This window comes from Mirounga angustirostris, unplaced genomic scaffold (genome assembly GCF_029215605.1).
Source record: "Mirounga angustirostris isolate CCGP_5_RB_7025 unplaced genomic scaffold, mMirAng1.0.hap1 SCAF_14, whole genome shotgun sequence".
NCBI lineage: Eukaryota > Metazoa > Chordata > Mammalia > Carnivora > Phocidae > Mirounga > Mirounga angustirostris.
The window spans coordinates 94,823,084-94,850,968 of record NW_026991722.1 but is presented as its reverse complement, the minus strand read 5'-3'; the positions used below and the strand labels follow the sequence as shown (position 1 = coordinate 94,850,968).

Below are 27,885 nucleotides of genomic sequence, written 5' to 3'. Positions count from 1 at the left end.
ATACCTGAAGTTATGCACGCTTGTCAATTAATTGATCCCTCTCTAAGGACAAAATCTTCTTCTCCCCCCACATCTCCTTGGCTGTAATACTATGGGGATCCTACCGGGGTTGCTAACTGGAGCTGAAATGGAGAATTCTCTTCTGTCCACGTCTGCATGGTTCTCTCTGGGGTGTATGGCTGGTTGTGGGAATTCAGTGCGATTCAGTAAAGGGCTACTACACCCAGCAAGGGAATGTTCTTATTTCCTGAACCATCACATTCCATCAGCATCTGGATATCTATAATTATGCTTTTAAAATTAAACTTTGAAAAAATTTTCTGCTGGTTTACGAAAATTCAGTTGCCTATGCTTATTATATGCAGAGCTTGGGGGTTTGGTGAACCTGCATTGGGGAAAGGTATTCACAAGATTATACTGTGTGTGGGGGGGGCGGGGGTGAGGTGGGGAGGGGATGTCATTTCAATAAGAAAAGGTAAAGCAGAGCTTCAAATGCCTCCCTAAGTTTCCATTCCAGCACCCCCAAACACACACACACACACACACACAAACACACTAGCATACCTAGGTCGATCTATGTCACTTTTTTTCCTAGACGGCACTGTGAACGGGGACAGGTGCACTTATTACTGTTACCATTCAGAATACCATTCCCCAGAACCCTGTGGACCACAGCCCCTGTTTGAGTGGCGCGAAGCCTTTCTGGGCATGTGTGAGAAGACAGATCTGTCCTGTTGAGATCTGGCATCTCCCAAAATGTATCCTAGACAGACATCAGGCAGACACCTGAGCCACACCCAGACTCTGCCTGCATCCCACCTGGCCTTGATTTCCTTCCAACACCAAGGTCACAACCATGGCGCAACTCTCTGGTGAATCTGGTGAATAGGTGAAGCTTGCTGAAGCCCCATGGGCCTGGGAATTGGGCTAGAGGAGGCCCATAGCCCCTCTCACCGGAGTGGTTCTTAGCCAAAGGGGCAGTGTCCTGATCTAGTAAGACTGGAGAAAATGTAGAGTTGCTAGGTCAGCCTCCTCTTGTCAAACCGAAGCGAACTGAGCTGGGATGTTTAAGGAATGTCCTGGAGCTAACAAATGCAGAGCAGATGATGTTATTGAGAACCAAGACACCTGAGTTTATTGAGTCTCTTTTGTGCAAGGTACTGTTCTGGGACCTGCTAGACATACAAAGGAATATAAATTATGGACTTTGCCAGGGAGCTAACAACAATCCTGAAAAAATCACTACCAAGAAAAGATGCAAAGAAAACCAAGACAGTAATTGAAGAAAGAGATAACTCAGGAAGTCCTCAGTCGTGCCAAATAGAATTATATGTGTGTCATTAAGTTGTGTTCAGGAGAGCTAGCTCAGATCTACTTCAGCTGAAGTGCTTGGGAAAAACTCTAACAGATAAAATTAGATTTAAACTGGACCTTACCAGATGAACAGGTGCAGAGGGAAAAAGGGAGAAATCCAGACAAACAAACAACAAGGTAGGGCTGGGAAAAATAAATAAGCCAGTGTGCTGATGTGAAGGAAGAGTACTTGCTATGGAGCAGAAAGTTTGGGGTTCAGATCCCGTGGCTGGGCTCACCCCCCGCAGAACCTCGGCTTCCTCCCGTAAGTGCAGGTAATGGCCCCAGCAGAGAGGACACAGTGAGACTGTGTGAAGGGCACCCAGATGGCAGCAGTAGCTTCCCCATGCTTTGAGTCCCTGACTCCATGTCTGGGGGAGGGTCTGTGACCTCCCCAAGATTTCTGCAAGTATCCAGTGGTTTCATTAATTTCCTGTCTCAGAATCCCTCTCCAGATGCTTGTGCCCTTGCCGTGACTGAGTTCTCTGCTCAGCACTGACCCATCCCTGAAAGCATGCAACAGTGTTCGGTGATGGGAGATGGGGTATCAGAAGGCAAGGGGAACTATCTGAGAGTTATTGCACCGGAGGCTCTGAGAGACAATCCACTCCATGTCTCTCTCCTAGCTTCTGGTGGTTGCCAACAATCGTTGGCATTTCTTGGCTTGGGAGACACATGACCCAATCTCCACTTTCTTTGTCACTTGGCCTTCTCCTTGTGTGTCTCTGTGTCCAAATTTCCCTGTTCTTATAAAGATACCAGTCATTGGATTAGGACCCACCCTAATCCAGTGTGACCTCATTTTAACTTCCCTATGTCTGCAAAGACTCTATTTCCAAATAAGGTCCCATTCACAAGTATGAAGGGTCGGACTAAACATATCTTTCTAGTGGACACAATTCAACCCTCAACCCTGGATGGGACCAGATCAAAGTCTGGAGCAAGGGCTGTCGGTGAGAGAGGAAGACGTGAGCAGATAAAAAGGGGTTCCAAAGACAGAATCAACTGATCCTCTTGGTGTGGATTTGAACAACGGGAAGGAGAAAAGGATGTAGCTTTTGAGCCCCGTGGGTTTATAAGTGAGCAAGCATGTGCTTCTTACTTGGTAAGTGCTCCATAATCGTGATAGCTACTGGTGCTGTGGTAGGTAAATTCCATGAGTAGAGGTACCATATCGTCCTGTATCCATCCCAGTGTGAGGCTTTCAATAAAAGGTGAGCAGAATAGAGTGGGAGACAGAAAGGAAAGGGAGGACCAAGTGGGGTTACAGAGGAGGGAGACAGAAAGGATTGAAAAAGGTGAGAATTTAGAACCATGTCTGGAGAAGGTTATGTCTTCAGTGTCAATAACGCTTAACACAGATTTGTGATTCCCAAGAATTGACTAGAAATAGTTCAAGATCTCAGGCAGGTATCTGGTATTCGTTTGGCATTTGGGATAGACATAAATGAAACAAACAGCAACAGAGCTCAGAGTGGAAGCAGGAAAGTAACAAGGAGTTTGGATATCTTTTGTCTCCAACAGGTGCCCTCTCCTCCCCCACAGAAGGTGAAGTAAACTCTGCTCACAAAGGACCTCCGAGGTATTCTTAGAGGGAACTTGCCCTGACTCATGGTTATACAATGTATATACATTGTTATACAGATTAGGTGAAATAAACCTGAGCTGTGGGCACTCTATCCCCTGAAGAGCCTGCATGTCAATTGCATGCTGTGAAGACACCTCTTTCATTATCCTGCCCCCACCCCCAAACCTGAGAAACATAAGTAATAAAGTCACTGTGAGCTATTTATATTTTTATTGCCTCAGATGAAATTGGACTGCAAATATACTTAAAGAATTCAGATTTTAATTGTGACTAATTACATCCAGACTCATAAAATAGTAAAACAACCCCCGGGGCCAAATGGGAGAAAGGTGGAGCTGCATTTTGCGGAAGTGGATTTATTACCTGTTTTGGTGCTTGATGTCTGCCAGCCATACGTTATTACCTGGCACAGACGCGTGTGTGGGGTATTTTTTGGCGGGGAGTGCTTGCTGTGGGAGAGCGAGTGGACTTCCCTTCTAATTTCCAAAGCATTCCAAGACAGAATTCGGCTTGCTCATTTTTTTTAAAAGATTTTATTTATTTATTTGAGAGAGAGAATGAGATAGAGAGAGCATGAGAAGGGGGAGGGTCAGAGGGAGAAGCAGACTCCCTGCTGAGCAGGGAGCCCGTTGCAGGACTCGATCCCGGGACTCCAGGATCATGACCTGAGCCGAAGGCAGTTGCTTAACCAACTGAGCCACCCAGGCACCCGCTCATTTTTTTTCCTACAAAAATACAAACTAAAACAGGGAGACTAGCAGGTGTAAGCAACCCTCTCACCTGGAGGGCACCAACAACCCACTAGCAAGGGAGTGCCCAGAAGGAAGGAAGGGGATTCGGATTACCTATTCAGCCCTCTTCTTGGAGGTCTAGAATCACTGCTCTCCTTGGCATAGGAGCTGCAACTTTTCAGGAATGACCAAAAAAAACAAAAAAAACAAAACTGTGGAGGCTCAGGCCAGTTGATTAATACTCAGAAAGTGAAAAATACATATCTTTTGCTTGCTTTTGTGCAAAATGCTGTGGATAACTGTGGGAAATCAAATATGGATGAAATCTTCCCTCAAGAAACTCCCAAGTCTGGCAAGAAAATAAAATACATTCACATATCTCAAGTGGTAAGTGCCATTGACAAGCACGAATTAAGAACTGTAGAAATCTGTCTCTTGTCTTTTCAGAGCCATGAACGCATTGGTTGAGACATAACAGTGAGGTCAGGAGGGTGCCTACTTGCTAGTTAACAGAAGAGACATCATCTCTAAAGAAAACACTACAACACTGGGATTCCAAATGGTTTGTAATTTTTTAATGGTTTTGTTCACTGCTGGGCCCATTCACCTAGAAGAGAACTGGTACCTAATGGCCCTCAGTATAGATGAGTTGAGATTAATTAACTTGTTCTTTAAGATGTTCAATGAAAAAAGGGTTTATAATCTGGAAGAAGAAGAAGCAGTTGAAAAATCCATTTGTAACCTCCTCAAAGTTGAAGACATTGACCAGTATTAATTTAATTTGATATTTCACAAATGTTTCTATCCCTGGAGGAATGAGTGATGTGAACACTTCTAATTTGATGAAGACTACTATGGTGGATTTGTAATCATGTGCATTTCTATATTTAAAAAATAAAACAAATTAAAAATCCAGAAAATAACAAGTGTTGGCAAGAATATGGAGAAATCAAAACCTTTGTGCGCTGCTGGAGCAAATGCAAAATGGCACAGCTGTTGTGGAAAACAGTATGGCTGTTCCTCAAAAATTAAACACAGAATTACCATACAATCCTGGATTCTAATTCTGTATATAGACTCAAGAGAATTGAAAGCAGGACCTCAAAACTGAAATGGAAGAAAAAAGCAAAGTTAATGCCAATATTTAGAATTACAAATAAATCTAGATTTTGAGATAAAAATAAGAGCAGATAAAAGTAGCCAGTCTTGGGAGCCTGGGTGGCTCAGGTGGTTCAGCGACTGCCTTCAGCTCAGGTCATGATCCTGGAGTCCCTGGATCGAGTCCCGCATCGGGTTCCCTGCTCGGCAGGGAGTCTGCTTTGCCCTCTGGCCCTATCCCCTCTCATGTGTTCTCTCTCATTCTCTCTCTCTCTCAAATAAATAAATAAAATCTTAAAAAAAAAAAAAGCCAGTCTTAGGAAGCTCTGAGACAGAAACCTCAAATCTTACATTAAGTAAAAAACTTCAATTTAACTGATAGGAAAAAGGAAACCAGAGTTAATGAGAGATGTCAACAGTTCATGTTTAGTTAAATAAAGTGCTGAGTCAGAGCTCATTGCTCTAATCAGTTGTTCCAGCTTGAGGAACAGGAAACAACGTGGAGTTACACAGTCTTTCACAAAGTGTGTGTATGTTTCTTTGCTTGGGGCAGGAGAGGGGGAACATATGTGAATGCTTGTATTTAACATTTCCCAACCTTCATGTAATACCTTCTTTTTTTTTAATTTTATTTTATTATGTTATGTTAATCACCATACATTACATCATTAGTTTTTGATGTAGTGTTCCACGATTCATTGTTTGAATATAACACCCAGTGCTCCATGCAGAACGTGCACTCATTAATACCCATCACCAGGCTAACCCATCCCCCCACCCCCTCCCCTCTAGAATCCTTAGTTTTTATTTATTTATTTATTTTCTTTGTTTTTTTTGTTTTTTAAATTTTTTATTGTTATGTTAATCCCCATACATTACATCATTAGTTTTTGATGTAGTGTTCCATGATTCATTGTTTGTGCATAACACCCAGTGCTCCATGCAGTACGTGCCCTCTTTAATACCCATCACCAGGCTAGCCCATCCTCCCACCCCCCTCCCCTCTAGAACCCTCAGTTTGTTTCTCAGAGTCCATAGTCTCTCATGGCTCGTCTCCCCCTCCAATTCCCCCTGCTTCATTTTTCCCTTCCCACTATCTTCTTCTACTTTTTTTTTTTTTTTAACATATAATGTATTATTTGTTTCAGAGGTGCAGGTCTGTGATTCAACAGTCTTACACAATTCACAGTGCTCACCATATCCCATACCCTCCCCAGTGTCTATCACCCAGCACCCTATCACTCCCACCCCCCACCACTCCAGTAACACTCAGTTTGTTTCCTGAGATTAAGAATGCCTCATATCAGTGAGATATGATACATGTCTTTCTCTGATTGACTTATTTGGCTTAACATAATACCCTCCAGTTCCATCCATGTCATTACAAATGGCAAGATTTCGTGGGTTTTTTTTTTTTTTTATGGATGCATAATATTCCATTTTTTGTGTGTGTGTGTGTGTGTGTGTATACCCCATCTTCTTTATCCATTCAACTATTTTTTTAAGATTTTTTATTTATTTATTTATTTGGGACAGAGAGAATGAGAGAGAGCACATGAGAGGGGGGAGGGACAGAGGGAGAAGCAGACTCCCCGCCAAGCAGGGAGCCCGATGCGGGACTCGATCCAGGGACTCCAGGATCATGACCTGAGCCGAAGGCAGTCGCCCAACCAACTGAGCCACCCAGGAGCCCTATCCATTCATCTATTGATGGACATCTTGGCTCTTTCCATAGTGTGGTTATTGTGGACATTAATGCCCTCTTTAAAAAGCTGAAACTAGTACTGATTTTTCCCTCTTTGAACTTTAAGGTGAATATGCTTTATTAAGGGAAATTTAATGTTATGGGAAGAAAAGATTCACAATGCTGATCAATGAGGAATAGAGGGCGTCCTAAGGTAAATGCATGAGGCACAGACCAATGCTGAAAAACGCTTTTTTTTTTTTTTAAGATTTTATTTATTTAGAGAGAGAGACCAGGCGGGGAGGGAGAGGAAGAGAGTCTCAAGCAGGCTCCCTGCAGGGCTCTATCTCACGACTGTGAGATCACAACCTGAGCCAAAACCAAGAGTCAGACACTTGACCGACTGCACCACCCAGGCGCCCTGAGAAATGCTTCTTTAGAATGCTGGCAGGAATCAGATGGTGCACTCAAACCAGTAACTGAGCAGAGCTCATGAGGGTTCTGCTCACCAAGATGTGGGCACAGCTACGGGAGACCAACAATGGATGTGGAAGCGTCCTCCATAGGCAGCAGCCACAGGCAAGCCATGGCTCCCCTAGGGTGAGGGGACTGCAGGGAGAGAGGATGCCAGAACCCACAGAGACGGCTGACTGGGAGACAGTGGCCATTAGCACAGGAATGTGGCCGCTGCCAACGCAAGGCCTGAAGGAACATAAATACCCCCAGCCATCGTGTCCCCAGCTTTCTCTGGGACTTCCACGGGCCAAATCCCACAGGAAGCCATAGACAAAGGGGTCCAGTGGGTGCTCTTCATAGAGCTCAGTCTCCTGGGGCTCCAAACATGGTGGCAAAGGGTGGAAGGAGATCTGGAGGAACCAACACAGAACACCCAACACAGCGTTACTCTGTTTTTTATCTGACGCCCCTAAACCTACTTCATAACACGTTGTAAAATACATTTTACCCAAAGTTTGTATTATAATTATTTAACTTCAATTTGTATCTGTGAAGCCAAGGGGTGCCCGGATATCGGATTAAACACTCTTCTGGATGTGTCTGTGAAGGTGTTTCTGGAAAAGAGGAGCATTTGAATTGGACGATTGGGTAAAGTAGGTGCCCTCCCCAGTGAGGGCCTGCATAGTACAAACCGGCAGAGGAAGGTTGAATTTGCTCTCAGCCTGACTGCTGGGAAATTGATCTCCTCCCAACCTTGGTGCTCCTGGTTCTCAGGTCTTCAGACTCAGCCTGGAATCTATGCCGCTGGCTCTTTGGCTTTCCTGAGGTCTCAGATTGCAAACAACACTGTGGGACTTCTCAGCCTCCATCATCATGTGAGCCAATGCTTTATAATTAATCTCTCTCCTCTCTCTCTTTCTAGATATCTAGATATCTAGATAGATACATAGATAGATACATAGATGGATCTTATTGGTCCTGTTCTAATATAGTATCTATGCATTTTCTTAGGAGAAGGAAAATCATTAAAAGTACAATAAGTCCTCAATCATGATATGGTTGCCCAGCATGCATCCTAAAGGACAAAGTATTCTAAATTGTTTAAGAATAAGAACCCTATAAAGACAATGACTTGGCATCTGTGCTTAAACAAAATGTTTCATGGACATTTTAGTACCATGCATATATATATGTATATATATATATATATATATATATATATATATATATATTTTTTTTTTTTTTTTTTTTTTTTTTTTTTTAATTCAACCATCATCATGCTGTGCATTCATCATCTGCAGCCTTCATTTGTTTAGAATTCCCTGCTGGTAGCCAAACTTCTGTCTGGGAAATATATGAGACAGTCTATCTCCCATGATGAGTTTCCAAGGAAGCATTATAATGAAAGACTGTGAGTTACTCATAACCAATGCCTAAAGGAAACAACATTCTAAGGAGTTGTGCACTGTCTTTGACAAGGTGGGAAAGCATACTCTCAGAGCAGGTGCTCAACAAATGCCATGCTGAATGAATGAAGCCTTTCCTCACAGTAAAAGAGGTGGGTCCAAGCTTCTTCATGGAGCTAAGGAAACATAAGAGATCATCCGCCACATTATCTTAACAACTGATCCATTCTTGTTCTCCGTAGTTCCCCCTCAGATCCAGGGGAATGCTGGCCGTCGCCCCTTCAGAAACTGAGGCAAGGATATTCCCACAGGTGATCAGTGGCCCAAAGTGAGATCCCTGGCTGATAGAAGAACATGTCTACTCCATATTCAAGACCTAGGGGACTGACTGAGATGAGTCAGTGACACACTGGAGTCTCTGGAACCCCAGCCAGGGTTCTTCTTGGAGTTGTAAACTCTTTCAGCCTTTTGAGAAGGGCCACCACTTACATAGCATGGTAAGGGGGAGAGATCAGTTTCCTTTATGACCCCATCAGGTGGTACCCACACCCTTCTTCTATGTGTTTAAAATAATGGGTGTGACATCATGCCCATGACAAAGAAGTTAAGCATGTTAGGAATCCAAACATGACTCTAAACACACATCCAGTGATGTGTGGCCCAGGTCCCGTCAGGATTGAAGGACTCATTGCCACAGCACCCAGAGCTCTGCTGCACACAGCCCTCACCTGTCAGCCCCCTTCCGAGTGGCCTCAGCTGAAGAGCTGCCTCACCTGGGGAGACATCCTCCTTCCACAATGCCCTGCCTCCAGTGCTCACTTGATTTGGGATGCATAAAAGCCAGGCTTGTTGCCCCAGCTCAGCACAGTTCTGAAAGGTCATCCCATCTTTTGATCTCCTGGGAGGGTTGGCCGAGGTTACAGATGATGCTGAATTGTGTCTCAGCTCTGCCCCTTCCCAAATCCTGCTTCCTCCCTCTCCCTTCCACAGCTGTGGATACCAAGACAGTCCCTGAGAAGTCCTGCATGCTAATCTCTAGCTCAGACTCTGCTTCCTGGGGGATCCAATCTGCAACAATTACCAACCCCTTGGTTTACTTTTGTTCACTGTTCTTTTTTAAAAAATAGAAATACAATTTACATTTTAAATTGTGTAAAATCTGCATGAATATTGATTTTCTGTGTCTACTTGGATAGGGCATAGTGCCTCATTATTCAATTAAACAATAATCTAGGTGTTGCTGTCAAGGTATTTTGTAGAAGTGACTAACACAGTTAGTTGACTTTAAGTAAAGATTACCCTCAAGAATGTGGGTGGGCCTCACCCAATCAGTAGAAGGTCTTAAAAGCAGAAACTGAGGTTTCCCCTGAGGAGAAAAAATTCTGCCTCAAAACTGCAACATCAGCTCTTGCCTGAGTTTCAGCCTGCCAGCCTCCCCTGCAGATTTTGGACTTGCCAGCTCCACAGTCATGTGAGCCAAAACCTTAAAATAAATCTCTCAATATATATATCCTTTTAGTTCTGTTTCTCTGAAGAACCCTGACTTACATAGTCTTCCACCATTACTGGATTTTTTTTTTTCTTTTTGTTGACTTATCCTTTTTTACTTTACACATTTGGAGGTTATGTTATTAGGTGCAAACAAATTTAAGATCATTTTATCTTAAAGTGGAAACTTTTATTGCTCTGAAATGAACTACTTTTTTTTTTTTTTTTTTTTTTTTTAAAGATTTTATTTATTTATTCATGAGAGACAGAGAGAAACAGAGGGAGAAGCAGGCTCCCAAGGAGCGGGAAGCCCGATGCGGGACTCGATCCCAGGACCCTGGGATCATGACCTGAGCCGAAGGCAGACGCTTAACCATCTGAGCCACCCAGGCGCCCTGAAATGAACTACTTTTATCTCGGACTTTGTAACTTCTGGTGTGCATAATATTTTCCCCATCCTTTACTTGTTGCTATACTTATATATAAGGTATATCTCTTATAAAGAGCATGTTCAACTTTGTTTTATTTTATTATCTGGTCTGAGGAACTTTATATTTCAATTGGAATACTTCGTCTGTTTAAATATACTGTAATTTAGGCTTAAATCTACCACCTTGCTATTTGTTTTATATTTGCCCTCACTATTCTATATTTTCTGTCCTTTCTTAAGATTTTTTGGATTTTTTAATAATTTATAATTTCACTTCTTCTTTTAGCTTGTTAATTATACTTAAAAATTTGCAGGGGGGTTATTTTCCCTAGAGAGTACAACAGGTATTCTTGACTTATTAAAGTGCTATTTTTTTTTGCTACTTTAATTTTCTATTTTTGATCTCACAAAGTGATGTTATTTATACAATCAATATTTATCTAGATATGTGTATTCTTGTCATTGCTCTTTGTTATTTTTAATTCCTATGTTTTGTTTCTTTATATGCCACTTACTGTGATAAATGCATTGCATATGTTTCCTGTCTATCTGAAGACAGCCTTGCCATGTAGATCCCATTTTATAGATGAGGAAATCAAGGCTCAGAGAGATGCAGTACAATAGTGTACTGCTTCATAACTCGGAGCATAAGCTTTGAAAGCCAGTAGACTCTACCACCTGCTCTTACCATTTTGAGCAAATCATTTATCACTGTAAGCGTCTCTTTATCTATAAAATAGATACTAATAACAACAAAAGCACCTACTTCATATTTTGGTTGTAAGACTCTAATAAACTGAGGCATGCTCAATGTCTAATGCAACGTCTGGCACATCGTACCTGCTCTACAAAGCTTCATATCGTTTGCGATGATGATGATGATGAGAAGCGTGTAATAGGCATGTTGCACACCATTGCCGCCCTCCCGCTGTGCATCTCAGGGCAACTCCACCCCCTTCAGCATCTAGAAGGAAATGGCATTCAGCAATCCCTGAGAAAGGTGTGGCCACAGATTTGACCCAAGGTCGCCCAGGGTGACTATTTTGTATTGCTTTTATTCTCCTAAAGCCCTTTCCCATTCTGAGATACACAAATATTCTTCCAGGATTTTTATCAAGGCTGATTGTCAACATTTAGATCTTTAATCCACCTGGTATTTACTCGGGGGTCATGTATCAGAATACATATTTAAGTTTATCATGTTAATGTACTTATTCTGCTTCTGGAATTTCTACTTCATCCCTGTTAGTATTCTATTCTGTGCCACCACCACCACCTGTTTTAAATATATTAATATTAAACTATGTTTTTACATCTAGTACAACAAATATCACAAGTCAATCTTTTTCTATTTTGTTTCTATTTTATCTTTTCTCAGCTCTACTCATGAATTTCTTCTTCTAGATGAATCTTAATTTTACTTGAACACGTTTCAGAATAAATCCCACTGGGAATTTAAATGCAATTGCATTAACCCTGTAAGTGAATGATTTTCATTTACTACATTCCTTTTTTCATGTAGCTATCAGATTTTTTGGCTCTCTTCACATTGTTTGCAAAATTCTTTATAAGTCCATTTGGGTGCTTCATATTTTGTGTTACTATTATAAAAGGGAATTTATTTCCATTAAATATAATAACTTTTTTTCTTAATTTTAGAAAAGCCATTTATGCTTTATAAATTCATTATGTGTCTAGCCACTTAATTATAAAATTTGGGTGTTGGGATCTTTCTAGATAGAGAATCATCATTACCTAAAAGTAATAAAAAGGTAAATGTCTTCTCTTTCCAGTGTTACATATTTTGCTGTGTTGGCTAAAATTCTAGAACATTAGATGATAATAGTGATAGAAAACATCCCTCCCTGGTTCTTGGTTTTGGTGGGGCATGTTAATATCTCATTGCCAGGTATGGCTTTGGCTGTTAATTTCATGTATGTCTTCTATTAAGAGATAATGCTTACATTTCTGGTTTTGCTGCCTGTTTCTCCTCTCCCTCCAATCAAAATGACTACCCTAGTAATAGTAGTAATAGTTGCAGCAGTTGCTAGTATATATTGGGTACTCATCAATACTTTATATAGTAGACATTTAATATAGTCATCTCAGTATTTATAATGCAGGGTTATTGTTATTCCCAGTTAAACATAAAGAAATGGAGGTGTTCACTCACCTTGGTCATAAAGTTCAGCTTTGAACCTTGGTCCATAATAGTCAAAGTGTGACTCATGTATTTTTTCTGTCATGCAAAGAGCTCATGGTCCTTATTCTTCATGTGCCCTCTCCCACATGGACTTCCCACCTGTCTCTGCTCAGCTCTGTGCTTCACGAGGGCAACTTCTGGAGACTGTACTCCCTAGCCTCATTTGCTGGCTGCCTTCTATTGGGTTTGGCCAACTAGGGTCACTGACATGACATTGGAAGGGAAGGAGAAGAGTTCTTCCTTGGCTCTCTCCCTGCCCCAAAGTGAAATCTTTAGTAGTAGTTGAGTCCCCAGTAATAGCCCCTTTACCATTGCTTAGGTGCCAGCCCTACCTCTTCCCTTTCCCTATCTGCCCTAGGAGTGGTAATAGCTTACCATGGGTGCTATCTTTAGGTGTCTCACCACCCCTTGTATGTTTCCTTAGCTTTGCCAAGCTTGTTTCAAGTTGTCCCTTCACTAAAGTCTCGATTAAATAATCTGGTGGGGACCTTGACTTATTCAGAGTCTCTATTTTTTCTAATTAAAAAACATATTTTATAAAACTCCAAGAAGCTAATATAGGAGAAAAACCTAGATGACCTTGGGTTTAGCAATGACGTCTTAGATCTATTTTTAAGTAATTTCTACACCCAACATGGGGCTTGAACTCACAACCAAGAGCAAGAGTCTCATGCTCTACCAACTAAGGCAGCCAGGGGCTATGACTTCTTAGATCTAAAAGCACAATCAGTAAAAGAAAAAATTAATAAGTGCATTCCATTAAAATTAGAAACTTCTGTTCTACAAATGACACTCCTAGGGGAATGAGCAAACAAGCCTCTTTCAAAGGAAAGTTTTTTCAAGGTACATATTAGATAGAGGACTGGTATCTAAAATATACAACGAACTCTTAAAAGTTAACATAAGAAAACAAACAATTTAAAAATAGGCAGAAGAGCTGAACAGATACTTTACCAAATAAGATATACAGATGGCAAATAAGCATGTGAAAAAAGATGCTCAACATGATTATGGAATTGCAAATTAAAACAAGGAGATAGCACTATACACCTACTAGAATGGCCAAAATGCAGGACACTGGCAACACCAGATGTGGGCTATGGAGCAAAAGAAACTCCTATTCATTTCTTGTGTGAGTACAGAATTGTAGAGTGACTTTGGGAGTTGGTTTGATGGTTTCTTTCAAAATTAAATATGCTTTTACTATATGACCTAGTAATCATGCTCCTTGGTATTTACCGAAATGAGTTGAAAAATCTACATTCAGACCGAAACCTCCACGTGAATGTTTATTCATAACAGCAGCTTATTTAAAACTGCAAAAACCCCCACAAAACTATAAACCATGAAAAGACATAGAAGAACCTTAAATACATGTTGCTAAGTAAAAAACACCAATCTGAAAAGCTACATACTCTATGAGTCCTACTGTAGGGAAGGAAAAATAATTTTCCCTCTACCTTCTGAGTTCTTAGCTAAGACTCCTGTAATAAAAGACAGACTAACAAGAGAAGAACAAAAAGAAGTTTATTAACATTTCTGTCTCATGTATACGTGGAAGTTTCATGGGGGAAAATGACTAACTGTCTGAGGTGGCTTAGAACTCAGGAATAAATGCCATCTTAATAAGGAAAAGGGAAGTTGCAGGCTTCTTAGGGGAGAGAAAATGGTTTTAGGAAAGCAGAAGGGGCCCTCAGAAGACTCGATGGGGAGTCTGACGGTTTGGGACAGAGTGTGTCTGGATGCGATGCCGACTTTTAGTCTCATCTCCTGTACTAAGAATCCATCTTCCTTGCTGAAGACACTCCCAGGAGGGGATTGATGATGACCTAGTTCCTTTTGGAGGGTCTGACTTAAGGCAGATGAGGGAGATCAGAGTCCTCCTGCATCTGCTGTTTTCCAGTGCTTTCAGGTCAAAGTAATCAGTGTACCAAAGCAGCATATGTTAGGGTGGCATGTCCTGGAGTCCTTCAGTCATATTTTTGGGGCCGCATATTCTGCTTCCTGGAAAATTCAAAACTATGAAGATAGTCAATGGATCAGGGGCTTGGGAGGAGGGAAAGATGAATAAGTGGAGCACAGGGGAGTTTTAGGACAGTGAAATCTTCTGTAGGGTGCTATAATGGTGGATAGGGGGCATTATACATTTGTTCACACCCATAGAAGGTACAACACCAGGAGTGAATCCTAATGTGAACTATGGACTTGAGTTAATAACAATGTATCAACATTGGCTCATCACTTGTAACAAATGTACCACCCTAATGTAAGATGTTAATTGTAGAGGAGACTGCAAGAAGAGAGAGTATATGGAAGCTCTGTATTTTTCACTAATTTTTTTTTGGGGGGGGCATACCTAAAACAGTTCTAAAAAATAAAGCCTATTAATTTTTTTTAAAAAGTATCATCATTTTTAATGCATTTTCAGTAGAAATAATTGTGTAGATTTTCCTTCAACTGCAGATCTGATACATTAAATTGATAGATTTCCTAGTGCAGAGTTGTCCTTACATTCCTGGAATAATTCTGTTTGATCGTGTGGTATGTTCTCATTTTTATTTAGCACTGAAATTGATTTGTTGAAATTTCATTTAGAATTTTTGCACCTATATTCATAAGTGAGAGTGTCTCATATGCTATTTTTTTTTAAGTTGAGTGGTTTTGGTGCTGTCTTTCTCAAGCACTGGTACCAAGTTAATATAAGTTCATGAAAATAAATTGAGATTTAAATAAAACTATAGATTAGGCATCTGTGCTCTATTATATACAGTAGAAATTATTTTGTATGAAACCACTTGACCTTGAAAAATTTTGAAGTGGTTTAAAAGTTTCTGAAAAATCCTTTCAGTAGCGTGCATAGTCATTGGATTATTCAGGTTTTCTGCTTCTTTTTAAGTAAAGTTTTATAATTTATACTTGGCCAGAAAATGATGCTTTTCATAAAAATATCAAATTTATTTATTGAATATGTATTTTAAGGTTATCCTTACTTGTATAGTTTCCTCTGAGTCTGTACTCACGTCATGTTTTTACTCCCACATTTGTGTATCTTTATTTGAATCAAATTTATTTAATCAAAATAGTAAAAATTAAAAGTGAATGCATGTCTGTTGTTGAGTTTCTCTTATTTATATAACTAGCTTTCAGATTTATTAATCTATGAACTCAGCAGCTTTCCCCTTTCCTGATGTAAGGGAGAAAATTCTCCTCCTCTACCCATCCTAGGTTCTCCAGCAGGGGCTTGTGCATTAGACTAGCCACAGGCAGATGAACATGAGAACACACAGAAGTTTAAGGGCATGTGGGAGCACTCAGTACCCAAAGAGGTGGTTAGATCTTGGGCTTAAATACAGAAAAGGGGTTTGGGAATTTTCTGGTCAGGGAGGCAATTTGTGGGAAAGTGGCCAGGAGAAGTATGGTAAACAAGAGTTGCTTAGTAAGACTTGTTCTGTACATTTAAGTTGGTGCCTTCTTTGTTCTTAAGTGTCCACCTCTTCCAGATACAGGAGAGAGACCCACCTCTACAAATGTAGATTTCCTTTACAAAAGACAAACCTGTACCCTGTTTTTAGAGCTTTTCCTGTGTCTGCTTGTTCTCAATGGCCTTTAGTTCAAAATAGTCCCTATGCTAAAGGGGTATATTTTGGGGTGGCATATTTTGGTACCCTTCAATGATAATTTTTTAATGAGATATGATTGACATATAACATTGCATTAGTCTTAGGTGTACTACATAAGGGGTTGATATATATATATATATATATGAAATCATGGGGTACTTGTCTTTCTCTGTCTGACTTACTTCACTGAGCAAATTCCCTCAAGGTCCATCTATGTTGTTGCAAATGTCAGGATTTCCTTCTTTTTTTTGTGGCCAAATAACATACCATCATGCATGCATGTGTGTGTGTGTGTGTGTGTAATTTTCTTTATCCATTCCAGATACAAGTCCCTTATAAGATATAGTATATGCAAAATTTTCTCCCATTCTGTGGGAGTTTTCCCCCCACTTTCTTGATGGTGTGCTTAGAAGCACAAAAGTGTTTCATTTTGATCATGCCCAGTTTATCTATCTTCTGTTGTTGTTGCTTATGCTTTTGGTGTCCCATCTAAGCAATCGTTGCCAAATCCAAAGTCATGAAAATTTACACTTAGGTTTTCTTCTGCAAGTTTTATAGTTTTAGCTCCTCCATTTTGGTGCCGATCCACATTGACTATGTTTTGTATGTAATATGCGAGAAGACTTCAACTTTATTCTTTTTCATGTGGACATCTAGTTGTCCCAGCACCATTTGTTAAAAAGACTATTCTTTCCTCCATTGAATTGTCTTGGCACATAATTTTAACATAGGGTTTGTCAGGTTATTTATAAATGGTTTATAGTTAGTAACTTTCATTTCCTAGTGAGCTAATGTTTGAAAAGTTTGCTTTTTAGTCTCAAGTGATTGGATTCTTTTAAATGTTTTACCAGCATTAGTTTTTATTTTTATCGCATTGTTGTGAGAGACTGTCATGTACAAATCAAATATTATGAAAATCTTATAAACTATATGAAATATGTGATTCAGTTAATATTTTCCAAAAACTTAGAAGGGTATATTTAATCCGATGTGGGTAACAAAGGCAAAAGGAAAAAATTAAATTTCCTTACCACAGCCCATTAACTAGTCCTTGAAACAAGCAGAGTGACTTTCCTCTGAGACCTCAGCTGCTTCAGTGTTGACACTTTCTTAAAGGCAAAAGGTAATCTTAGTTTAACATTGTCTCAACCCCCAAAATTCTGTAAGTCTTCCTTAACATATTAACAATTCCTTTGGAAACTTCTTTTATCTCTACCCCCCAAGATCTTTGTTAGCAATCATCCTCCAAACATATGGCCCACTGATATACATCTCAAGGGCCTCATGACTAAGGCTTTATTAGACAATAATACATGACCTTTTCCCAACGATAGCTAGCTCCCTCAGGGTCCTGGAAACCTTGCTTCCAAAAGTCCTTAGAGACTTATGCTATATCCCTGACCCCCTCCCAACTTGAAAGTATATAATCAGTCACCCCACACAAGTCCAGACCAGCTCTTTCTGCCCATGGGTCCTATCCCCATGCTTTAATAAAACCATTCTTATTGCACTGAAAAAATTTCCACATCAAAATCTTTGTAAGGTAAAATGTTTAATATATATTAATTAGATCTTATTAATTGCATCATTAAAATCCTCTATAGACTTTCTATTTTGGTCTTTTGATTTATGATTATTGAGGATAACATGTTTAAAATTCCCTTATTTCTTGCATTTCCAAATGTTTTTATGTTATTTATTTTAGAGATACACTTTTAATGCATTAAATTTCATGACAATTTTATCTTCACTGTGATTTTTCCCTTGTGCATATAAAATGATCATCTTTGCAATGTTCCATGCCTCTTCACCTTGGATTCTCCATTGTTGTGCTTTCTTTGGTTTGTGTTTCTTTGATATATCTTTTCACATGCTTTAACTTTCAATTCTCTTATTTTACTTATAGCATTAATCTTTTTCTTTTAATAAAAAAGATTAAAATAGTGTATCAAATTACATCCATTTAAATTTATTTTTGTAGGTGATATATATATATATATATATATATACATATATATAATTGTTAATGATGATGATTAATAGTAATAATAGTAATAATCAGCAGCAGCAAGAGCACTGAACTTTGTGAGCCAGGCACTGCTAAGTACTTTTTGAGCATTATCCTATTCATCCCCAAGATTAACCTATAAATTAGGTTTTAAGTAACCCACATTATAGGTGAGGAAATCAAATTTTGGTGCCAATTGGATTTGACATTTTTTATCTTTGTTTTCTTGTTGGCCTGCGCTTTTGTTCTTGTTTTCTCTCTTTTTTAAATAAATTGATTATTTTTAATGTTTTTTAATCTCTAACAATTAGAATGGTGTATACATATACTTTTAATTATCTGATAAGTTTCTTTGAATCTTAAAACATGCACTTGCAACAATATTGATTTCATTACTATTGCCAAAGAAAGTTTCTACTGATACTTCTTGATGTAAAATTAGAAAATTAGCAGCTTCGTATTTCTTGCTCTTTTCCTCCATCTAATTCTTAATTTTGGTTGCCAATAATCTGGAATTTAAAGGTGTGTGTGTGAGAGGGGGTAGAGAGACAGAGGTCCCTTTCACTTTTAGGAACATTTAAAAAATATATGCACTACCCCAATGTCCACAATAGCCAAACTATGGAGAGAGTCAAGATGTCCATCAGCAGATGAATGGATAAAGAAGATGTGGTATATATACACAATGGAATATTATGCAGCCATCAAAAAATGCAAAATCTTGCCATTTGCAATGATGTGGATGGAACTAAAGGGTATTATGCTAAGCAAAATAAGTAAATCAGAGAAAGACAAGTATCATATGATCTCACTGATATGAGGAAATCTTAATCTCAGGAAACAAATTGAGGGCTGCTGAAGTGGTGGGGGGTGGGAGGGATGGGGTGGCAGGGTGATAGACACTGGGGAGGGTATGTGCTATGGTGAGCACTGTGAATTGTGTTAAGACTGATGAATCACAGACCTGTACCTCTGAAACAAATAATACATTATATGTTAAAAGAAAAAAAAGAAGATAGTAGGAAGGGAAAAATGAAGCTGGGGGAATCAGAGGGGGAGACAAACCACGAGAGACTATGGACTCTGAGAAACAAACTGAGGGTTTTAGAGGGGAGGGGTGTGGGGGGATGGGTTATCCTGGTGATGGGTATTAAGGAGGGCACATATTTGAATGGAGCACTGGGTGTTATACGCAAACAATGAATCGTGGAGCACGACATCAAAAACTAGATGTAATGTATGGTGACTAACATAACATCATAAAACAAAATAATAAAAAAAAAACCTTCCAAAAAATATATGCACTATGTCTTCAACTTTTTAAAATAATTATTACAATATTTATTTATTTATTTATTTATTTTTAAAGATTTTATTTATTTGACACAGAGAGAGAGAGAGAGCACACAAGCAGGGGGAGCAGGAGAGGGAGAAGCAGGCTCCCCGCTGAGCAGGGTGCCTGATGCTGGACTCCATCCCAGGATCCTGGGATCATGACCTGAGCTGAAGACAGACACTTAACCATCTGAGCCACCCAGGCGCCCAATTATTACAATTTTTAAAAAAATATCTGAATGTTATCTAACTTACCTGCTGTAATTTCCACATTCTCAAGTTTTTTGCTTTGCTTTGATGCAATACATATTCAGCATGGGAAGTTTGTCGTTTTGTTTTGTTGTTAAGGAAGGGCGCAGCACAGAAATGAACTACTTTTTAAAGCCTTGACTATTTCTTTTTGCTTTTACAGATTAAGGAAAACTTGTTTAGTCTAGAATCCTGGTTACAACCTTTCTGCTTTAAATCTCTGTAAATGGCACTCTTGTTTCTATCTGATGTTCATTACCATGGAAAAGTCTGAGACAAAGATTATTTTTCTTTATTTTAAGTAAATTGACTTTTTCTGCCTGAATACTTGAGGATGTGCTTTTTGCGCTGAGATTTATAAATTTCACGAAGTTCCATCTGGATATTGCCCTGTTTTTACTCACCTGAAAATAGGTAAAACATTTTGGTTAACAAAAAGATTCTTCAGGTGAAAAGCATGTTATTTTATTTTAGCTTTGATGGTTAATTCTGTTCTATTCGCTACATTGAAACACATGCTCACACCCATACACAGAGTTGATTTTATCAATCTTTTATGGTATCTGGATTTTGAATTTTTCTTCCCTCCAAGATTATGTTCCAAATAGAACATTTACATGGTTTCAATGTTACCTTTAGATCACTGATCATTTGGGGTTTCTTCTTATGTGAAGTATAAATCCAATTTTACTTTCTCATCAATGAATCTAGGTGTCTTAACACAATTTATGAGAAAGTTCAAGATTTTCCCAATGATTTGAGATGCATCCTTTATCACATACAAATGTTCCATATAGTTGAATCTATTTCTGGACTTTCTACTCTGTTCCACTGGTCTGTCTGCTCAAGGAACATTTCCACATTGCTTACCTGCAGAAGCTTGATGGAATATTATAATATTTCATAGGGTGAAGACCCCTTTACTTTCTTTTCAGAGTTTCCTTGGCTATTATGCCATATTTTTTAAGAATCTATATACATTTTAGAATCAAATGTCTAGCCCAAGGGAAAAATAAACCAAACTCATTGGTATTTTTATTTTGATTGTATTCAGTTTGTATGTTGATTCAGAAGAATGGGCAGGTTTATAATGTTGTACTGTTGTATCCCTGAACAAGGAGTATCTTCCTTATTATTCAAATCTATTAAGTGTTTTTCTGCAGTGTCTTATACTCTTCCTCACTTTCGTTTTAGCCCATTTCTTATAATGTTTAAGTATTTTTCTTTTCTTTCTTTTTTTTTTCCCCTTTGGAAGTGGGGTCTGCTTCATCATTGTCTTCTAATTTGTAGGGTCATCAAAGTGCCCTGTGATAAGAAATATTCTTTTCTTCCAATAACATAGCCTTTTGCTACATTTCTTTCCTTCCCTCTCGGGCCTCCCTGTTGGCTCCCTCTTCCCCGGAAGACTAACACCTCCAGGCTGATGAATTTTAAGCTGCTTCTCCTTCTTCTAGATTTTATTTATTTATTTGAGAGAGAGCGAGAGAGAGCACAAGCAAGGGGAAGGCCAGAGGCATTTTAATCCCACATTAGCCAGGGCTTTGATCCCCAAGGTCTCAGACCTAGTCTCAACATCGGCCTACTCAAGAGAGGCCCTCCATGGGGCGCCTGGGTGGCTCAGATGGTTAAGCGTCTGCCTTTGGCTCAGGTCATGATCCCAGAGTCCTGGGATCGAGTCCCACATCAGGCTCCCTGCTCCTTGGGAGCCTGCTTCTCCCTCTGCCTCTCTCTCTCTCTCTCTCTCTGTCTCTCATGAATAAATAAATAAAATCTTAAAAAAAAAAAAAAAGGAGAGAGAGGCCCTTCTTCTCCTGGAGGTGCCTTCTCATTCCACCACTATGATGGGGAAAGTTCAGGACATACTACCCCCAAATATGGCATACTGGCCTATTGCATATTTTAAGCTGAGGGACTTTGAGAAACAGGCAGAAGCAGGAAGGTCACTCTGACCTCCACACCCCTCACCCCTCGTCTCTGAAACAGGTCACAGAGTCTTCACATGAGAGGTGCTCTCCGTGTACCTGGAGGGTACCCAAAGGAAAGGAACATCATTATCTCCCAAGACAAAAGGACACCCATTTACTACACTTAACTTCATTCTCCTTAACCTATCATATTCCTCCATGACCATCCAGTCTTCCTCAGACCTAAAATAAAAATACACAGCTCTGTTTCCTTGGCTTTTCATTTCTTTTGAAGGCTGCTCTGTGATTTCAAACTTATATCAAAGAAATGTGTACACATTTCTCCTGTTAAGCTGCCTCTGTCAAATTAATTTTCCGATGCAGCCAGCACCCTAAGAGGGTGAGGAAATGTTTTCGTCCTCCACCACTGCCACACCACGCTGCGATCTTTCTCTGACATTTAACCCTTGCTGCCGCCTGGATGCTGAGCCTGGCTCGCTGTTCAGAATGCTTTTCCCAATTACATTTACAGTTTATATTATTCTTTGTCTCCTTGTTTTGTTGTAGATAAGGTTTATAGGTGACTCTTGAAATCCTCATTGTCCTGTGTGCTCTTTGAAGGATATGTGGAGAGATTCAGATTCAGATAGCTGCTATTTGGAATGTGTGTGTGTGTGTGTGCATGTGTGTGTTTAGGGTGGGGGGTATTGCCTTGTGCTTTTTAATTTAGAAAAGCATACCATAAATGATTGCTTTTGTTTATGATGGTGGTATAATTAAGTAACTACTATATCAACGTTGGGTAAGGAGAGACCAATAAACCTCAAATAATTTGCTCAATAACTAGGTTAGAAATTAGAGATTAGGGGTGCCTGGGTGGCTCAAACAGTTAAGCAGCTGCCTTCAGCTCAGGTCATGATCCACGGTCCTGAGATAAAGCCCCACATTGGGCTCCCTGTTCAGTGGGAACCCATTTCTCCCTCTCCCTCTGCCACTCCCCCTGCTTGTGCTCTCTCACTCGTGCTCGCTCTCTCTCGAATAAAATCTTAAAAATAGAAATTAGAGATTCATTTTCTACAACCCATTATTTTGTTTTTATTTCTTTCTAAGATTTTAGTGAGGGGGGAGGGGCAGAGGGAGAGGGAGAGAGTTTCTCAAGCAGACTCCATGTTGGATGGAGTTGATGCAGAGCTCAATCTCACAACCCTGAGATTGTGACCTGAGCCAAAATCAACAGCCAGATGTTTAACTGACTGAGTACCCAGGTGCCCCTATTTTGTTTTTCATTTAAAGTCTCACAATAAGCTCAGCCTTGTGAGAAACAAGAGTAGTTCCTGCCCCTGTTCACCCCTCCAAGAAACTTCTAGACTAATTGGCATTGAGCTTTGCATTACCCTTGAACACTAAGAGAATGAACACATAACCTATTCTAAAGTCTGAATATATTTGTCAGTTAAATAACTCATTTGAATAACTGCCATGGATATTAGGATGGTACATGAAATGATCATCAGTCTGTAACTCCAGCTGTGAAGTTCACAAAGAAACCCAAGTAATAGCTGTATGTATATGCAATAAGATAAAATATGCATTACACTCTTTTTCTTACATATTCAAAATTAAGACATTTTTCCTCAAAGTAAAGCACCAAGAACTTTCCTTTTTTTGGTCTGTCTATAAAGGAGGTAAGCTGGTGTTGAGAATCCTAAGATAGAGGAATCTTATTTTAAAAAGAGCTCAACAAGCAATGTGCACAATAGCCAAACTATGGAAAGAGCCAAGATGTCCATCAACAGATGAATGGATAAAGAAGATGTGAGATATATATATATATATATAATGGAATATTATGCAGCCATCAAAAGGAATGAAATAATGCCATTTGCAACGACATGGATGGAACTGGAGGATATTATGCTGAGTGAAATAAGTCAATCAGAGAAAGACGTGTATCATATGATCTCACTGATATGAGATATTCTTAATCTTAGGAAACAAACCAAGCGTTGCTGGAGTGGTGGGGGGTGGGAGGGATGGGGTGGCTGGGTGATAGGCATTAGGGAGGGTATGTGCTATGGTGAGCACTGTGAATTGTGTAAGACTGTTGAATCACAGACCTGTACCTCTGGAACAATACATTATATGTTAAAAAAGAAGAAGAAGAAGAAGAAGAAGATAGCAGGGAGGGAAAAATGAAGGGGGTGGAAATCAAAGGGGGGATGAACCATGAGAGACTATAGACTCTGAGAAACAAACTGAGAGTTCTAGAGAGGAGGGGGGTTGGGGGGATGGGTTAGTCCTGTGATGGGTATTAAAGCAGGCACGTACTGAATGGAGCACTGGGTATTATACGCAAACAATGAATCATGGAACACTACATCAAAAACTAATGATGTAATGTATGGTGATTAACGTAACATAATAAAATAAATAAATAAATAATTTTTAAAAATAAATAAAAACAGCTCAACAAAAATTCAGTTAGGTTTTGTTACAGGTTGCTTATGAATTTTTTAGATGCCAATTTATTAAAACAAATGAATCAGTAAAGAAAGCCTACTTTAGCTTTGTCCAATCAAAAGTAAGCTTAAGGAAATGCTATGGGGCTATGTCAGATAAATTTCTATAAGGATGGAAGATTTTACAGATGGAAGCATCACTTTTTCTCAAAGTAATTACTACCTGTGGCCCCCTAATCATTATTTTCTTCAAACATGATCTTTCTTTATGACAAGTAAGTTTGAATTTGAATCATCATTAAGACATTATTACCCATACCACATATAATACATTAAACAAAATGACTCATGTGGTAAGCGCTGTGAATTGTGCAAGACTGTTGAATCTCAGATCTGTACCTCTGAAACAAATACTGCAATATATGTTAAGAATAAAAAAAAGAAGAAGAAGAAGGTAGCGGGAGGGGAAGAATGAAGCGGGGGAAATCGGAGGGGTAGACGAACCATGAGAGATGATGGACTCTGAAAAACAAACTGAGGGTTCTAGAGGGGAGGGGGGTGGGAGGATGGGTTAGCCTGGTGGTGGGTATTGAGGAGGGCACATTCTCCATGGAGCACTGGGTGTTATGCACAAACAATGAATCATGGAACACTTCATCTAAAACTAATGATGCATGGGGATTAACATAAGAATAAAAAAATTAAAAATAAATAAATAAATAAATAAATAAATAAATAAATAAATAAATAAATAAATAAAAGTTAAAAAAAAATCAATCAACTTAGATTCTGGGAATGTGCCAGAGCAAGATCCTCCTGCGGGTTCTGAATTCTCTTAGTTAATGACATTGCATTATAAATTGGCCATTGTCTCTTCCTTTGTACATGTGGTTATCTGATCACTTGGTGCTCAGCTGGTGTTTGCATTTTGTACTTACACAGAGCTCAGGTGCTGAGATTACAAGCCATTCCCTCCGTGCTGCCTGCTGATTCAGGAGCTGGAGCCCATTCTGTCACTGCTGCTGTCCATGCTCACAGTTGTTCCCAACTGGAGGAAATCAAGAACCTCCAGTGTTGTAGGGTGCAGATGGTGGCTACACTTGTGGTGAGCATAACATATAAAGAAGTTGAATCAGTATGTTGTACAACTGAAGCCAATGTGACATTGTGTAACAACTACTCAAATAAAAGATTAATAAAAAAATAATAAAACAAACAAACAAACAAAAACACCTCTGCCTTTCTTCCCAGGGCCATTTTCGCTTGGATCAATGTTTTCCATGCCTTCCTCTCTCCATGTCCCTCCTTCTGCCACCAGCATGCTGCCTTCTCTGCAATGGGCTCAGACTTTGGCTGAGATTAGAACAAATCACCTACCTGAAACCACATTCAGGACAATAAGGTCTCCATGCCTTTTAATTTTTTCAAGTTCTTCCAATTCAAGGTCCAGTGTCTTTCTGAAAAAGAGAATATTCTAAGAACTCATTTGTCTCACCTATCATGACTGAATGTGGCATTCTCTCTGTAATATTTACTCTAGTATGCTCTCACTTTATATACCCACAGCTGCCAATTTTCATGTGTATCTTAATAGTTGGAATTGGAAATGCTTCCTTTAATGTAACTCACCGCTTCCCTCCAATTAACACTCACTTACCACTCTAGATGAGAAAGTGGTCTTTAATCTGCACAAACTGAGGGCAGATTCCTGCCCTCTGGGCCCCTCAGGGACATGGGCTCATTCACTCCTTGGAGAAAAATAAATACATTTCTATGTGTTATGTTCCAAACTTCTTTCAGCTGCTTTATTTATAGGTCAGTTTAGTGAACTCCTTAAATCACTGAGGCTAGGCATTTTGATTCATCTATTTTGACATACCTGAAAATGAAAGAAAGAATTGTTGAATTTCATCCAAGATTTTGTCTCAGAAATACTGTGTCCAGTAACTACAAAATTCATATGTGGGCTAATAGCTCAATTGTCAAAGATATTTATTTTGTGCAATAATTAAGATCAATTCATGGATTTACAAGAAAATAGAATTGGGTTCAGCAAGAGAGAGAACTTTGTAACAACCAGTGCTCTGGAACATAAAGTAAGTTGGTTGGGGATTAATGAGCCCTGTGGACCTGGGGCCTCAGGAGAGGTCACCTGGACCCGGGCAAACCAAAAGATTCAAGCATAGCCTGAAGAATGTTAAACAAGATTGACTTTTGGTTGCTTCCTATTCTGACATCTAAGACTAAGACAACCAACCATACAACAAGTTATATAACATTCCAGACAAACAAAACAAAAATACCACTTCCAGGACTATCCTCAGATGACTCATGTTGGGGAATCTGAAGTCTAGCAAAAATATTTTCTTATGACACACTTGTGGCCTTAGGGTTATTATTCTTGCTGTTGCCTCATCCCTCTGTCTGTCTTGATACAGTCTTCCTCACCATTTGAACCAATGAGCAAGAAGAGCATAAACGTCTTCCTCATTTCTTTCTCTGACACTGACTCAGATGGAATGGAGAGCTGATGGAGGTGACAGCAGATTTATGATATACATAGTTTTATGATGTGTTCACAAATGACTTGATGATAAGATAGAAAGAAGAGAAGTGGATGTTGCCTTCCTTCTTTTTCCCATTATCACTAGTGCTATATTTTTAAGACATTTTACACCTCTATGAAAGTCTACAGGATTTAAACAACAGCATAAAGGAGCAGTTTCTACCCACCTTCTAGTTCTGACATGCTATGATGTTGTGATTTTAAGGGTTCTCATGATTTGGTGGACAATAGATCCATCACTACATTTGTTTTCATCTCTGTTGGTCTGCTCCCCCACAACACAGTCAGATGGGATACTGGGCTGGATGGATTGTTGTCCTCTTTTAATGTGGTACACCTAAGTTTTTTTGCCCCCAAACTATTTCAGTGACTTTCTGGCTGGCCTTCTTCCTCTATAAAGGACAGGCAGATAAAGAAATTAATATGTTAGCATTCCCTTCCTCTTTCCTAAGACACAAATTAGCAATGAGTAGATGCCGGATTATTTTGGAGACTTTGCTTTTTCTTTCTTAGAATCTGGTGAAGGCTCTCAGGTAAAGGGAAAGATTTAGAACTTCTGGTTTCAGCTCTGACACATAACAAGCTTGGAAATCATTCTATCTTTACAAGAAGAAGCTGAACTCTTTCTTGGAAAATCAATGACATTTCTTGGACTCATGAGGGAATTGAAGTTGCAAGGCAAACTGTCAACCCCAAATCTGGAGAGACAAAGGCTAGGTCTGCTGACTTGGAGCAAAAGCCACTGGAGCCAAACACTGGTAGAAACACTCAAATGGTAACTTTGATGAATTGCTCAGAGCTGAGCGTGGATTCACATGAGTGAGAAGCCATCGAGAGCCACAGTCTTGGGTGGGGGTGGGGGGACATTCTTTCATGGACTTTACCTTCAGGAAACTCACAGGTTCTCAAGATGAAGATGTGAGAGATCCACTCATGGCTCTGGGAGGAAGGGAAGAGTAATCTTTGTGAAATATGTCCATAACAAAAGCCTTTGCCCCATCAGAAAAGACTTGACTAGAGCGATATCCAAGCTAGGGAAAAGACATTTCTCCCATAACAGTAGACTCTGAACTTCCTGTGTACTTCATTATATGATAAAAACAAAGCATAATCAACATGGATCACGGTTCCAAGGGAAAAGATTGGGAATGCTGCACTCAAAAAAGAGTAGGGGCAGGGGGAAAATACCAATAGAGGAAATGCTTGTGACAGTCCCAGCTCCGTGACACAGACCCATTAAGAGAATGAGATTGGTTCATGAGATTGTAGAATGCTTCTCCTCCTCTATACATTATCACCACATCAAA

The 27,885-nt window shown here is 39.5% G+C and overlaps 1 long non-coding RNA gene across 2 annotated transcripts; it reads right to left on the bottom strand.

The window, feature by feature from the left end:
- Positions 1-12,724: 12,724 nt before the first annotated feature.
- LOC135362591 (uncharacterized) lies at positions 12,725-27,009 on the bottom strand. 2 transcript variants are annotated; one of them, XR_010407472.1, is made up of 4 exons: positions 26,746-27,009; positions 25,670-25,760; positions 24,951-25,469; positions 12,725-14,441 (listed from the first exon to the last, which is right to left on the bottom strand). It is a non-coding gene; the product is annotated as an uncharacterized LOC135362591 (long non-coding RNA). The 2 variants fall into 2 exon arrangements; XR_010407471.1 differs by lacking the exon at positions 26,746-27,009 and having other exon boundaries at positions 25,670-26,066.
- Between the last annotated feature and the right edge of the window lie 876 nt (positions 27,010-27,885).